The 17,125-nt window shown below is 36.3% G+C and overlaps 1 long non-coding RNA gene and 1 pseudogene across 3 annotated transcripts in view; one reads left to right on the top strand and one right to left on the bottom strand.

Annotated features, from left to right (window-relative positions):
- Positions 1-17,125, bottom strand: part of LOC141585592 (uncharacterized) — a 402,245-nt gene that overhangs the window by 121,373 nt on the left and 263,747 nt on the right. The gene's annotated exons all lie outside the window — the stretch shown is intronic.
- LOC101047227 (uncharacterized) lies at positions 9,345-10,218 on the top strand (annotated as a pseudogene).

The following is a 17,125-nucleotide window of genomic DNA, read 5'->3' as shown; positions in this document are numbered from 1 at the left end:
AACTTGAATACAAGTCTTTTGAAATAACACAAACAGACAAAAAAGAAAAAATAATACAGAAGAATTTTAAAAGCCTACGGAATATATGGGACACCATTAAGCACATTAAGCTAAAAAAAGAAAGAAAAATCAACTCACATTATATGCATTCCAGAAAGGGAAGAAAAGAAAACTGGTGATGAAAACATATTTAATAAAATCATAGCAGAAAGCCTCTCAAGTCTTGGGGTAAAGATGACATCCATGTTCAGGAAGCTTCAAGAACCCCAGATAGATTCAATCCAAACATGAAAACATGCAAAACTATAAAACGCACTGGTAGAGCTGTTACACAAAAGAGAAAGAAAAATAAATTCTTTCACTACAGAAAACCACGCAGCTGCAAAAATAAGCAATAACAGAGAAAATAGGAAAGAAATAATATACAAAACAACCCAAAACAATAAAATTATGGGAATAAGTCATTACCTATCAATAATAACCCTGAATTTAAATAGGCTAAATTCCCATTTAAAAGATAAAGACTGTCTGAATGAACATAAAAATCAGACCTGACTACATGCTGCCTACAGGAAACTTACCTCACCTTAAAAGATACACAGACTGAAAGATAAGGGATGGAAAAGTATATTCCATGCAAATAGAAACCAAAAACAAATAAGAACAGTTATATCAGACCAAACAGAATGCAAGTTAAAAGCAGTAAAAACAGACAAGGAAATTATAAAGTAATAAAGGAATAAATTCAGCAATAGAATATAACAATTGTAAATGTCTATGTACCCAATATGAGAGCACTCAGATATATAAAGCAAATATTGAATCTATAGGGAGAAATAACTGCCAATACAATAATAGTTGGGGAATTCAACAGCCCGCTATTTGCATTGGACAGATCATTTAGGTAGAACATCAACAAAGAAATACCAGATTTAAATTGTACATTATACCAAATGCATTTTAATCAACAGCTACAAAGTAGAGATGTTCTTCATCAGCACATGAGAATTTTCATCAGTACATCAGCAATGTTTCAGAATTGACTATACATTAGAATATTAAACAATATTCAATAAATTTTTTAAAATGGAAATTAAATCAAGTATCTTATCTGACCACAACGAATAAAACTAGACATCAGTAACAAGAACCTTCAAAACTATATAAATATATGGAAATTAAATGATATGCTCCTAAATGATCAGCAAATGAAGAAAAAAGAACAATGTTAAGAGATATCTTGAAACAAATAAAAATGGAAACATAACATATTAAAACCTATGACACACAGAAAAAGCAGTACTAAGAGGCAATTTTATGGCAATAAATACCTACATCAAAAAACTAGATTTCAAATAAATAACCTAACAATACCTCTCAAGGAACTAGAAAAGCAGAATAAAACAAACCCCAAAGTAGTAGAAGGAAAGAAATAATAAAGACTGGAGCAGAAATAAATGAAATTGAGACTAAAACACAATACTAAAGATCAACAAAACAAAAAGCTGTGGTTTTGTAAAACTGATAAACAACATTGACAAACTAAAGAAAATTGACAAACAGCTAGACTATGTGAAAAAGAAAGAGGACACTCAAAGTTTCATTTCTGACTTTATTTGGGATTTTTTTCATTTCTGACTATTTATTTGGGTGTTCTCTTTCTTTTTTACTTAGATACCACAGATATATAAAGGATAATTGGAGACTACTATGAAAAACTATACACAAATAAACTTAAAAACCTAGTGGAAATGAATAAATAAGTGGATACATACAATCTACAAAGATTGAATCAAGAAGAAATAGAAAATCTGAGCAGGCCCATAACGAGTAACAAGATGGAATCAGTAACAAAACATCTTCCAGTAAAGAAAAGTTTATAACTGGATAACTTCATTACTGAATTCTGCCAAACACTGAAGGAAGAAGTAACATCAATTTGTCTCAATCTATTCCAGAAAACTGAATCAGAGGGTGTTCTTTAAAATTCATTTCACAAGGGTCAGCATAACCCTGACACTTGTGAAATGATACAAAGGCAGTAAAGATATAAAGAAAACTACAGGAAAGATCCCTGGTGAACACAATTGTAAATATTCTCAACAAAACATAAGCAAAATGAATACAGGAATACATCAAAAAGAAAATACACTATTCCAATAATGTATTTACTGCATAAATCCCAATAATTCCAAGTGGGATTTATTCCAATAATGTGAGAATAATTCAACATATGCAAGTCAATTAAAGTCAAATATCACATCAACAGACTGAAGGATAGAAACCATCCTTCAGTCTCAATAAATTCAGAAAAAGCATTTGATAAAACTCAGCAACATTTCATAATAAAAACTCTTAATAAATTGCATATAGAAAGAAAATATATCAATATAATAAAGACCACATATGACAAATCTACCGTTAACATATTACTGATCAAGGAAAAGCTGAATGTTTTTCCTCTGAAAGCTGGAACAAGACAAAGATGACCACTCACACCACTTAGTCAACATAGTACTAAAATTATAGTACTATAATTTATCTGGGTACAATATAGTACCCAGATAAATTAGTCAAGAGAAAGAAATAAAGGACAACCAAATTGGAAATAAGGAAGCAAAACTGTCCCAGCTTTCACATGACATAATCTTATACAGAGAAAAACTGAAAGACTCTACCAGAAAACTCTTAGAACTGCTAAGCAAATTCAGAAAGTTGCAGGATACAAAATTAATATACAAAAGTCATTAGCATTTCTATACATGAGCAACAAACTAGCTGAAAATAAAATCAAGAGGACAATCCCATTTAAAATAGCTACCAAAAATAAATAAATAAATAACAAAATAACTAGGAATAAATTTAACCAAGGAGGTGAAAAACATCTAAAAGTAAAACTACAAAACACTGGTGAAAGAAATTGAAGGGGATACAGATGGGAATACATCTCATGGTGACAGATTGGAATAACCAGTAGTGTTAAAATGACAATACTACCCAAAGCATTCTGTAGACGCAATGAAATCACTGCCAAAATACAAATGACATTTTTCACAGAAATAGAAAAAACAATTTAAAAATTTATATGGAGCCACAGAAGACACTAAATAGCTTAAAGTGACTCCGAGCAAAATTAACAAAGCTGTAGGTATCACACTATTAGACCTAAAAATATATTACAAAGCTGTTGTCACCAAATTAGCATGGTACTGGCATAAACATACAGACATAGACAAATGAAAAAAATAGAGAACCCAGAAATTAATTCACATATCTACAGCCAACTTGTTTTTGACAAAGGTGCCAAAGACCCTCAATGAGGAAAGGACAGCCTCTTCAATAAATAATGCTGGGAAAACAGGATAGCCATATGCAGAAGAATGAAGCTAAACTCCCCACCACTTACCCTATATAAAAAGCAACTCAAAATGGATCAAGAACATAAATGTAATACCAAAACTACTAAAAGGATAGGGAAAATGCTCCGGGACATTGGTCCAAAAAAAATATTTTATGAATAAGCCCTGAAAAGCACAGGGAACAACAGCAATAACATGCACATGAGATTGTATAAAACTAAAAACCTTCTGAACAGCAAACGAAGCAAAGAGAAAAAGGACAACCTATGGAACAGAATAAAGTATCTGCAACTACTCATCTGACAGGAGATTAATATCAGCAATATACAAAGAACTCACATCTTAACAGCAGAAAAACAAACAATTCAATTACAAATGGGCAAATTATCTGAAAATATATTTCTCAAAAGAAGACATACAGATAGCCAACAAATACAAAAATTTTTAACATCACTAATCATTAGGGGAATGCAAATAAAAATCACAATGAGGTATCATTGCACCCTAGTTACTATGGCTATTATCAAAAAGACCAAAAATAATAAATGCTGAGAAGGATGTGGAGAAAAGGGAATTCTTAAACACTGTTGGTGGGAAGCTAGTACCGCTACTATGAAGAACAGTATGTGTGTTGGGGGGAGTCTCTCAAAAAACTACAAATAGAGGCTGGGCGCAATGGCTCACACCTTGAATCCCAGTACTTTGGGAGGCTGAGGCAGGTGGATTACTTGAGGTCAGGAGTTCAAGACCAGTGTGACCAATGTGGTGAAACCCAATCTCTACAAAAAATACAGAAATTACTCAGGCATGGTGGCACACACCTGTAATCCCAGCTACTCAGAAGGCTGAAGCAGAAGAATCACTGGAATCCAGGAAGCGGAGGTTGCAATGAGCCGCAGTCATGCCACTGCACTCCAACCTGGGCAACAGAGTGAAATTTTGTCTCAAAATAAATAATTAGTTACTTGATAAAATAAACTACAAATAAAAATACCTTATGATCCAGCAATCCTACTATTGGGCTATTGAAAATGTATCCAGAGAGAGAGAAATTATGTAGAAGAGATATCTGTATCCTCATGTTTATTTTAGCAGCATCAACAATTGTCAAAATACAGAACCAATGTGTGTTCAGCAATAGATAAACAGAATTTTTTAAAAAGTGTGGTATATATACACCATGAAATATTATTTATCCATTAAAAAAAAAGAATGAAATCCCATCATTCAGGGCAACATAAATGGAACTGGAAGACATTATGTTGGGTGAAAAAAAAGTTGAACACTGAAGTTCTCACTCATATATGGAGGCTGAAGAAAGCTGATCTCAAAGAAGTAAAAGGAAGAACAGAGGATACTAGAGATTAGGAAAGATAGAGGAAAGAGGGAGATACGAGACTTCTTAAAGAACACAAAATTACAGCTAGATAAGATGAATGAGTTCTAGTCTTCTATATCACTGCAAAATGACCATTATTAACAATAATATAGTTTCAAATAGCTAGAAAGAGGATGTTGAATGTTCTTAACACAAATAAATGTTAAATGTTTGAGATAATAGACATGCTAATTACTCTGATTTGATCACTATATGTTATATGTATTGAAACATCACTAATTACCAAATGACTATGTACAATTATTTGTCAATTTAAAAATAAAATAAAGGAAAGAAAAATTTCAGTGAATAAAATTAACTTTGCACAAGAAATGCCAACTTGTAAGACTCAGGAAACAATATATTCTGGTAAATAGAATTTCATATGGGAATTTCTGATGTTTGAGAAAGAGCTTCTGCAAAGCAAAAGAAACTATCAACAATGTTAACAGACAACCCAGAGACTGGGAGAAAATATTCGTAAACTATGCATCTGACCAAGGTGCAATATCCAGCATCTATAAGGAACTGAAAGAAATTTACCAGAAAAAACAACCCTATTAAAAAGTGGGCAAAGCACATGAACAGATGTGTCTCAAAAGAAGACATACATGTGGCCAAAAAGCATATGAAAACAGTTCAACATCACTAATTATTAGAGAAATGCAAATCAAAGCCACAGTGAAATACCATCTCACACCAGTTAGAATGGCTATTATTAAAAAGTCAGCAACAACAAATGCTGGCAAAGTTGTGAAGAAAAAGCAATGCTTTTACACTGTTGGTGTGAGTGTAAATTAGTTCAACTATTGTAGAAGACAGTGTGGCAATTACTCAAAAAGCTAAAAACAGAAGTCCCAGTTGACTCAGCAATCCCATTACTGAGTATATACCCAAAGAACTATAAATTCTTCTGTGTAAAGACATATGCTTGCCTATGTCCACTGCAGCACTATTTACAATAGCAAAGACATGGAATTAACCTAGATGCCCATCAGCAGTGGGCTGGATAGTGAAAATGTGGTACATCTAGACTGTAGAATACTATGTAGCCATAAACAAGAACAAGATCTTTACAGCAACATAGATAGAGCTGGAGGTCATGATCCTAAGTGAACCAATGCAGGAACAGAAAACTAAATATCAAATGTTCTCACTTACAAATGAAAGCTAACCATTGAGTACACATGGACAAAAAAGGGAATAATAGACACTGGGGCCTACTTCAGGGTTGAGGGTGGGAGGATGCTTAGGATGAAAAAATTACCTATCGAGTGCTATGCTTATTGCCTGAGTAATAAAATAATCTGTACACCAAACCCCCATGAAACACAATTTACCTATATAAAAAAACCTGTATATGTACCCCTGAAAATAAAAGTTAAAAAGTTTATATTTTATCCAGTGCTTTTATCTTTCCTGTATTTCCAGAAATTGATGTTGTTGCTTTGTATTTTTAAAATAAATACTGTAGTGTTTCATATTTGGGCCCTAACTTCTAATTTGTCACATAAGATTCTCAAATATTTAAAAAATTCTGAATGTTATTAAGACAAATTGTTCCTTGTGATTGTCTTATGTTTACAAACCCGTTTATATTTAACTTGCTGCAATCTGTGCATTTGGGGATGCTAATGTGCTCAATAAATATATTCTGTGGGCACATACCATGCTAGTCTTTTTTGACCATTTGTTTTTTTGAAGTTTCTAGACATCACAGGCATGATAATAGCATTACTATATGAACATTGGTAAATCGATGGGTAAAAATTTTTAGGATCTCCCAAAAACATCTCCAAATTAATGAAAAAGTAAGGAAAGTAATATGAAGTTATTTTTCCTTATTGTCTAGAGTCTCCATTATGCCTCAGAGAAGTTTGAAGTATGTTAGGTTGCTGGTCTTTGAATGAAATGACACCTCTTTATTGAGAGATTATGCCTGGCTTTGTGGGGCTGGTAGTCTTTTGTGCCTGTTCCCTAAGTGTCAGCTGCTGTTTTTTGCCCCTGGGGGTGTGACTCTCTCTAGAAATCCCCTCTGTTTTTAATTTTCTATTTCTAACCACCTGTGGATTGATTAGAACCAGGTAATCACAATTAGAATTAGTGTTCAAAATCTGAAAATATGTTTGAATGAAGAACCATGGGGCAATTCAATGAGAAAATTATTGAAGATTTAGTGTGTGTGCCTTCTAAAATCCATTCCAACTGCTCTAAAGAACATTTAAAAACAAAACAAAACTTGGGTTTTCTTTCAAATGCTTAAGATAGAATAATGTGACCTCCATGTAAGTGAAGTATTACTTTCTCTGATTGAAAGAAAATAGATTGATTGGCCAGCAAGAATGTGGCCAATTGGGGATCCCATTTCTCATTGTAAATTAATAAGCTATTATTTTGTATTGCAAATCTCTTCTTCCTGAGACTGGTAAGAGTGAGTTAATTTACCAGGTGTATCAAAGGTGAGTAAAAATGAAAGATGAATATCAAGGTGAACCTGCAAAACTGAGGTCAAAATCCTCAGTTACAAGACTATATAATGATGTTGAAATTACCTTTTGTCATTTTTATTCCATTACTATATACGGCATTTGTTTTCTATTAAAAAAAACAATATGAGAAGGGGGTACTAATGCTGAATATATATGCAGAATCTGCATCAATCACTCAAAGATAGAAAATATAAACTTAGCATCATTCATCCTGTTTTATTATTTGACAGGTAGTTTTACATTTTCCTTAGATTTATAATAGTTTTGCTGAGGCAGGTATGCAAAGACTGCAAGCCTGGATGCTAAAAATATAAACTAAAAATTGAATGTTTGCAGCACTGGGATGTTTACAATTCCTGAAGCCCTTTCATCAACACTTATTTATTTTTATCTTTGAGATACAAGTTTCACATTTTAGTTTAAATCCAGCCAAGTTCCATGCTTCGAGTTCAGTTCAGGTTTAACTAATTAAAGAAGTGAGTGTTGAGTGCTGTGCCTCTCAATCTTGGCTGCACATTATAATCACCTAATGAGCTTTAAAAATTCCTAATTACCCAGGCCATACCTATTAAATCAGAGTATGGGGAAGTGATCTAGGCAAAAGTTCTTGCTAAATCTCCCCAGGTGATTTCAATGTTCAAAGAACCACTGCTTAGTAATAAAGCTGATCAGGTTAAACTCATCAAAGAGTCAGTCAGGTGCCATTATAAACAGGTCTCCTACGCCAGCTGGGCCTTTCAAGCTTCTGTGCGACTTTTATTTATTCTTAGCTCCCTCTCACATATATTATTGAGCATTATTCTAAGATCTTACATTGTATTACTTCACATTTACTGTCTTCACTCTTAGGAGAATAGCTTACCATCTCAAAATAAAACCATAACAAACCAAAACCAAACAAACAAAGGTAGCCATCCATTGTGCAATTCCCCAATTCCCCTTACTTCCCCTTCTCACTGAGCTACAGCTTCCTGAATCACTACCCTCCTGCTCAATAGCCGAGCCAATGCCCTTGATTCACCCTCATTTCTCCCCAGGACTTCGCTTAACTCAGTCCCCTGCTCTTCTGTCTCTACTCTGGCGTCCATTCTCACATGCTACCAAAAAAAGCCTCTCCAAGGCCCCACGAACTACTTCCACTGGCCAGTTCCAAGAATCCCCTCCCTCCTTGCCCTATCTCTCTGCAGACATGCCTGACCTCTTCAGTGCTCCCTCATCTCATCTTAGCTGCCCCAACCACACTTTTTAATTCTCTTTCTCTGCCTATACTTTAAGCATTTTGTCCTATAGGGTTCTACCCTTAGCTAGCTTCTAGATTCTTTCTGCGTGTTCTTCTTGGGTGCTTCTAGCCAATCTCCTGCCTTCAGCTAATTCTCACATGATGTGGGTTTGCAGCCCAACGTCTCTCCTAAATATTGGGCTCTTATGTTCATCCACAGACACTGCAAAAATCCCCCAAATCTCTGTGCCTATAACCGCCTAGAACATTTCCTCAGAAATCACTCCCACCACACAAAACTAAATCCTAAAGGAATAAACAAAACAAAAAATAACAGCACAATGGAAAGATTCCTTCTATCTCTGTTTGGGCTGCAATTTCTCCAGTCACCCAATCTCTAAGCTGCTGTCTTTCCAGTCACTCATGAGCCCTTATGACACTTTAATAATCTTTTGAATCCATCTTTTTCTGAATTTCACTGACTGAAAGAACTCATTTTCCTCCATACAAATGATCATAACTTCCTTCCACAGAGCCACTAGAGATTGTTTAAAAAACACAAATTTTATTGTATGATGTTTCTACTTACAGCTCTTCAGCAGCTGCCCATTACTTCCTGAGAGCATTAGACTTTCTCATAGAGTGCTGACCCTTCCTTCCGTGAGTGTTCGCACATACCTTGCAGGCTCCTTACTATACAGCCCTCACGCCTCTCAGCTGGTGCTCCAGCCTCACCTGCACTGACTCTCAGGAGACCTTTCCTGGTGTTGCCTCTTATCTCAACATTCCCTTCTCCGAGAATCCTACTTATCCTTTAGATTCAGTTAAAGGGCTCCTCTAATTGGGACGCCGAGCGGGGGCTATTTCTGGCGCTGGCGCGGCTCCAAGAAGACCATCCCAGCCATCACTCTTCCACCTGCTCCTTAGAGATGGGAAGATGAGCGAATCGAGCTCGAAGTCCAGCCAGCCCTTGGCCTCCAAGCAGGAAAAGGACGCCACTGAGAAGTGGGGCCGGGGCAGGCCATCAAGCATCCTCTGAAGGAGCCCACTGAAGTGCCAACACCTGAGACCTCGGGGCCGACCAAAGAGAAGCAAAAACAAGGGCGCTGCCAAGACCCGGGAGAAGGAGGAAGAGGAGGGCATTTCGCAGAAGTCCTCGGAGGAGAAGCAGTGACCGTGTGTGCTGCCTGCTCCTCGTTGGAGGAGCAGCTTCCTTCTGGGACTGGACAGCTTTGCTCCGCCCCCACCACCCCCGCTCCTTCCCCAGGCCCACCATCCCCACAGCCTCCGGCCGCCACCCCCATCTTCCACCTGCGCCCTCACCACACTAGACAGCACACCAGGTGCTGCAGGGCCTCCATGGGCTGAGTGGGGAGCAGTTTTACCCTGGCCTCAGTTCCCAACTCCCCCGCCCACCCACGCATACACACATGCCCTCCTGGACATACTAACATTCCACTTAGCCGCACCCTGCACCTGCTGCGTCCCCACTCCCTTGGTGACGGAGACATTACTCTCTGGGCTTTTGGTTTGGGGGCACCCTCTCTGCTCCTCTACTGTTCCCTCTGGCTTCCCATAGTGGGGCCTGGGAGGGTTCCCCTGTCCTTAAAAGGGGCCCAATCCCCATCTCATCTTGGCATGCCCTACTCCACTGCCCTGGCAGCAGCAGATGTGGCCAATGGAGGGGGGTGCTGGCCCTCAGAATTCCCCCAGCCAAACTGTCTTTGTCACCACATGGGGCTCACACCTTTCATCCTTCCCCACCTTCCCTAGTCCCTCCACTAGGTTGGACAGCCCCCTTTGGCTACAGGAAGGCAGGAGGGGTATGAGTCTCCTACACCCTCTTCACTGTGGTCCCAGACCCCTTGCCTTCCACCTGGGATCTGAGTACATATTGTCGTGATGGAGATGCAGTCACTTATTGTCCAGCTGAGGTCCATGAGCCCTGTGGCTACCTCCTGAGGTGGGCTAGGGCTGTTCCCCCCACGCTACTTTGCTTCTGCCACTTGGCCATTTCCCCCTCCTCAGATGGGGCACCAATAACAAGGAGCTCACCCTGCCCACTCCCAACCCTCCTGCTCCTCCCTGCCCCCAAGGTCTGGTTCCATTTTTCCTCTGTTCACAAACTACCTCTGGACAGTTGTGTTGTTTTTTGTTCAATGTTCCATTCTTTGACATCCATCATTGCTGCTGTTATCAGCCCCAAATGTTCATCCTCATTGCCTCCTGTTCTGCCCACGATACCCTGCCCCAAGATACTCTTCGTGGGGAAGAAGGGCTGGGGCATGGCAGGCTGGGTAACTGATTACCCCAGTCCCAGGGAAGGTGGGGCCCTGCCCCTTGGATGCTGCAGCAGAGTGAGCAAGGGGGCCCAAATCGACCATAAAGGGTGTAGGAGCCACCTCCTTTTCCTGTTCTTTTAGGGAGGGGTAGCCATGATTTGTCCCAGCCTGGGCCTCCCCCTCTGGTTTCCTATTTGCAGTTACTTGAATAAAAAATATACTTTTCTGGAAAAAAAAAAAAGATTCAGATAAAGAATTATTTCTTCTGTGAACTTGTTTCTGAATGTCATTCTCCTCTTTCACCTCTTAGAGTTAGTCACTTTCTAAGTCAGGCTCACACAGAGAAGATAATATAATTGATTTTAGAAATTTTATAATTTTCTTTTAATTTCACTTGTGAAAATGAGCATGCTCTTGTATACATTGAAATGTTAAAAATAATGAAAAAATTTATTTTATTATCCCCAATTTCAGTCTCTTTCCCAGTGGTCAACATGGTTATCATTTGAATGTGTAAGCTTGTAGACCCTTTATTACAATTTGCATATGTAAAAATGTTGAATTGGGGCTGGGCACAGCGGCTCATGCCTGTAATCCCAACACTTTGGGAAGCCAAGGAGAGTGGCTCACTGGAGGTCAGGAGTTTGAGACTATCCTGGACAACATGGCAAAACCCCGTCTCTACTGAAAATACAAAAATTAGCCAGGCATGGTGGCAGGTGCCAATAATACTAGCTCCTCAGGAGGCTGAGGCAGTAGAATGGTTTGAACCCCAGAGGTGGAGGTTCTAGTGAGCTGAGTTCACGACACTGTACTCAAACCTGGGCAGCAAGAGCAAGACTCTGTTTCAAAAAAAAAAAAAAATACTAAATTAGTTTTTGAAGCTTTACTGAAATATAATTGACATAAACTCTATATATTCAAAATAACTGGATAAATTTTGATATATAGTATGTATATAACTGTGAAATCATCCATGTTTTCCCCTACCACTTTGTAATCCTCCCTCCCATTCTTTCCTGATCTACAATTCCTAAATAACCATTGTTTTCTGTCATGATGTTTGTATTTAATAACATTTTATATGAATGGAATCATACAATATGTGGTATCTTTTTTGCTTCTTTTACTCTGCAAAATTATTTTTGATATTTATGCATGTTCTTGTATTCCTTTTTATTCCTGAGGAGTATTTCACTGTGCAGATAAACCACATTTGTGTATCCACTAAACTCTCAGAAAAATTGAGTTGATTTTAGCTTTTGGCTGTTACAAATAAAGCTCCTGTGATATTTGTGTGTCAGTCTTCACATGGGCACATGCTTTCATTTCTCCATTATATATTATAATAAGTATAATATATATTATGTATATATATTTATACATGTATATAATATATACATTAGATATAATGTATATGGAGTTACACTGAGTGGGGGTAATGGGGAAAACTGCATCTACTTCCTCTATCTGGAGGTGAAAGTTGAGCTCCAAATTAAATTCCTATGTCTCTTTAGTACCATGAGATGGTCCACATATCTACTAAATTATCTGATTCAGCTGTATTCTTCTGCTTGGTCTCTCAGCCTTCTGTCCTATGCCTTTACAGGCATTGACATTAAAAAGAATTGGAAAATGCCTTGTGAGAAAAAGTAGCATGGAGAATGTCAGTTCATCTCTCTAAGATTCCCTTTCCTCTCTGATCTTGGCCTCCCACATGTGTGTTGCCTTCAGGGCTTTTCTCTTTAAAACAGTTGTGGTTTTTAGCTTATTTGTTTTATATCTAGCTTTTCTAAGTGTTTGTAGCAGAAATATTAGTCTACTTCAAGCAACCCCAATGGAGTAAAAAATAGAAGGTTAAGAGAAAGAAACATTATAGACATGTCATACTTTTCTATTATTAAATAAAAATATTTGCTAATCTGGTTATTTTTATTCACTTATTTTACAAATATTGTTCAATGTGAATTGTGTATAAGTTCTCTGCCAGATACCAGCAATGCAGCATTAACTTAAATAGACAATACTGCCATTATGAATCTTCAAGTCTAGTAGGAGACCCAGATGTTAAACAAACAATGCCATGCATAAATATAGAATTATAAACTGTTATAAATGCTAAGCATGATGATGATTATAACAATAATAGCTAACCTTGATAAATTGTTTTCTATATGCAGTTCTCTGTTTAAAAGTTATTTACCTCATAGCTATCTCATACAATGGGAAAGTAAGCTTCTTAGAGAAACTTAATGCTACGTCTATTTGAATTCTCAGTTAAAGCTAGAGATTATAAATTAATAGTGCTATTAAGTCTGTCCAGTTGGTGGATTTTCTCCTTCAGAGCTGACCTGGGTATAAGTGTATAGAAGGCAGATGAATGGGTTGGAAAGTGAAAAGAGGAAGTGGTTAATGGATATTAAGAAATTGGAGCTGTTAATAGGTTGGATACTGCATTGACATTAAAAAGAAAACTGTAGCAGTGGGGGCATGTGAGCATGTAAGTTGGAATGAAAGAAAATTGTGATTATAAAAATGTAATATGGAAGTGATAATGAATGTGAACAGTTTTTTGCTGATGAGAAAGTAAAGGTTATGACTACTTGAGGGGGTAGCTAAGGTAAAGGAGAAGTTCCTAGGAATGAGGAAGCATGGGAACTCAGAGTTTAGGGATGGCTAATTTATGGAACTGTCAAAGTCACTCAGGATGCTTAGCAGGAGCTCAGTAGAGAAGACTAAGTTTGGAGGAGGGCATTAGAAATAGACTTAAATTTTTGTCAAGGTTCTGTGTTGTATCTGTAGCTGCTATTGTTATTTGGATTTGCTTCTGAATTATTTTAAGCAGTAGGATTCTGTGCTAAACAAAATCCTTCAAAGCTAGCCTGAAATGGCCCGATGTTATATGCATCATAACTATGAACATCAACTAGTTAACTGTGCTATAACATACTGCCTTTGAGACAACTGAATGGATTATGTTTGGTTTCTTCTTTTACCGTCAAAATATCTCATTTTACTGCTCAGTGTACTCATTCACCTCTAACAGTCCTTTTTTTCATCCATTTTTTCTTTTTTGCTTCTAATTTATTCTGAAATGGGATAAACTTATTTAAGAGCATGGAAAGTAAAGTAAATAGAAAGTAGAAGTAAACTGAATAATTACCTGAAATAAACATAAGAATAAGTTGTTCTAGGTATTTATTCAAAGTCTATTTACTCCCGCTTTCCATGCCCTTAAATAAGTTTATCTGATTTCCCATTTTTACCTGCTTCTAAAATGTATTTTACAGTTTCTGAATGCTTGAAGTTATCAATACATGACTTCAAGATAAGCAAGCCATTACTGTAACTGTATAGACTTTTATTTTCACTATGTTTTTCTATGTAGACTCAAGATGAACAGAATTGCTATTAATATTAATCAACTGAAATTTTTATAATTTAGATAAGCATAGCCTTATAAAAATTTAAAACTGAAAAAGGCCTTGGAGAACTTTCGTTCCAAGTTAGATTTAATATGTTACTGTCAAAATATTTTGAAGAGGTCATCTATAAAAGATATTAAAATGAGTATCTTGACCCAGGAATGCTGGATATTTAAAAGTATGATATAAGTCTGTTATTCAATCTGATTGTCTTGATTCTGGTTGTCCAGAAATTGAAACTGGGGTTTCCTAATATTAAAAATAAGTACAGTTTTAGAATATATTTATTTAAAAGTTATCTTTATAATCTTCAATAAAACTATCTTGAAACAGCACTTCATTGAATAACTAAGGAACATTATTCCTTCAATTCATACATGAGTATATTCATATTTTAAGTATAGCTATGAATATATATGAGTGGGTCATTAAGCATTTAACATTGATAAAAGCAATGTGGCCCCTAAACTTAGAAATCATAGCCAAACTGTCTACGGCCATACCACCCTGAACGCGCCCGATCTCGTCTGATCTCGGAAGCTAAGCAGGGTCGGGCCTGGTTAGTACTTGGATGGGAGAAATCATAGCCAAACTGTATTAAAAATCAGACTGTTTTACATTTGAAGTTAGATAATAGTTTTAACATCATAGTAATACTTAGGATGAGCCACTAAACTTTAGAGGAAGAAAGAACTCTAGCAAAGATCCAATTACAGATTTCCCAAGCTTTAAATCACCTAATTTTCTTTGAAGAAATTGAACCCTAGAAGGTTTAAGTAAATTTCTCAATATTAAACAGGGAGTATTAATATTCATTCATTTTCCTCACATATTTGTGTGTGCCAGGATGTAGGGAATTCCTTTGCACACCATAATTTTTAAAAGATCTCCAAGAAGTTCATCATTTGATGGCAAAATAAGGACTAGAATTCAAGACTTTTGATGCCTACTCTTGGCTGCTTTCCAACAAAACTTTATACCCCATTTGTTTCAATATCCAGGAAGACCTTGTATTCCAGGTACTCTAAACAAATTGTTTTCAGGTCTTTTAGAACTCATTTTCCTCATTTTTCCCCTTTCAACTTCTTTATTGAGTTGAGTGCATAAAAAATATTCATTCTCATATCAGCAATTCTTGTTGTGGAGAAAAGCAATAAAAATAAGGCAATAGAAAGATGTGCTTCACATTATAGTCATCTTCTAAGAATAGGAACTCTAGATCCCTGTATAAGAAAAAGATTAAGAAGCAAATAAAAATAATCTCTGTATTCAAAATACACTCAATTGGGTGTGAAAGACATTGCGCCCATAATATAGCTCACTTAGTGGCCTTTATTATGCAGAATTTCTTAAACATCCATTTGTGAAATAAGAATGAACTTTAAGAAACATAAAATCTGAGTAATATTTATTTTCACAATATCATTGCTAATCTCAAAACAGCAACTTTCTTGACTCAAAATGTTACAAAAGTAAAAGATAATCAATTTTTTAACCTTCTGAATAGAGTCTGCAAAAAAAGGTAGATCATTTTACTAAACTTGCAAAGAGACTACGCCTCAGCCTGCATTTAAGAAGCACAAGCAACAAGGATGGCAAACAAATGTCACTAAGAATAATACCCATACATATCAGAGTATCCAGTTGAACCATGTTCTTTCTACTTATATAGCAAGCCTATTAAAAAACCAGCACAATGCAAGCTTATACTTCATGAGATAGAATTACTAAATTAACTACCCATCTGTTATGAATTTCAAAATTCTTGACCTCAAAATAATGTTAGTACACTTATTAGGTACTACAGACCATTTAGAAAGAGAAATAAAATATAAATCTAGTCTTTGCAATTTAAACTTTTTTATAATGTATGAACACTGTTCAGATATAAATTTTGAAATGAAACTGTTTTCCCCTAAATTTAATTAGGGTAATTAAGCCTTTCTTAAAGAAGGACAGATAACAGGTATATAATCTCTATAAACTTTTATAGTAGTTTATATTCCAAATAAAGATTTTTCCCATTATAATATGACAACATAATTGTTTTCTGAGTGAAGATATATGTAAGGACTAAGGTGTAAACTCTTTGGAAGGCAAAAAGCGTAGTGAAGAAATACTGTTCAGCACTTTGGGAGGCCGAGGCGGGTGGATCACGAGGTCAAGAGATTGAGACTATCCTGGTCAACATAGTGAAACCCTGTCTCTACTAAAAATACAAAAAATTAGCTGGGCATGGTGGTGCGTGCCTGTAATTCCAGCTACTCAGGAGGCTGAGGCAGGAGAATTGCCTGAACCTGGGAGGCAGAGATTGCGGTGAGCCGAGATCGCGCCATTGCACTCCAGCCTGGGTAACAAGAGCGAAACTCTGTCTCAAAAAAAAAAAAAAAAAAAAAAAAAAAAGGAAAGAAAAAAGAAATACTGTTCGTTTAAAAATACTTATGATCTGATAATAGGCTACTAAAATTTCAAATGAACATGTAAGAATACACTTATATCTTAAATTTCTAGGAAAGGCACAAGCTTTACTTAAAAAAAAAAAGGCAAAACTTTAAATCCACCAACTTATTAAAAAGCCATTATTTCTATTAGAAACAATCCAAGATGTTGGCAACAAGACATAGCACAAACATATACTTCATAAATGTATTTCTTCCTTTACTTATATTCCGGCAGGAGATAGAATACCTCTTTGGCTACAAGAAGCAGAAGTATTTGATGGACTCTACAAGCTGTTCTCTTTGTACAAAAAAGAAGCATTTCCTTCCCAAAACCAAAGATCACAGATCCATTTAGGGATCCCATGCTAGTCATAGAGCCAAAGAAACATGTTACTCTTGGCTGCTTGCAAGGCAGACAGTATTTGTAAGAGCTTTAGCCCAGGTTGAAAGAAAGGCTCACTAACCTCAAAACGTGGCAAAAAGAGTGGCAACAAAGTCAGTTATGGAAAGTTTTTTGACTATGCCCATATGT

This window comes from Saimiri boliviensis, chromosome 9 (genome assembly GCF_048565385.1).
Source record: "Saimiri boliviensis isolate mSaiBol1 chromosome 9, mSaiBol1.pri, whole genome shotgun sequence".
Classification (NCBI taxonomy): domain Eukaryota; kingdom Metazoa; phylum Chordata; class Mammalia; order Primates; family Cebidae; genus Saimiri; species Saimiri boliviensis.
Note: the sequence above shows the minus strand (reverse complement) of the source record. Positions and strands in the feature narration are given on the sequence as shown.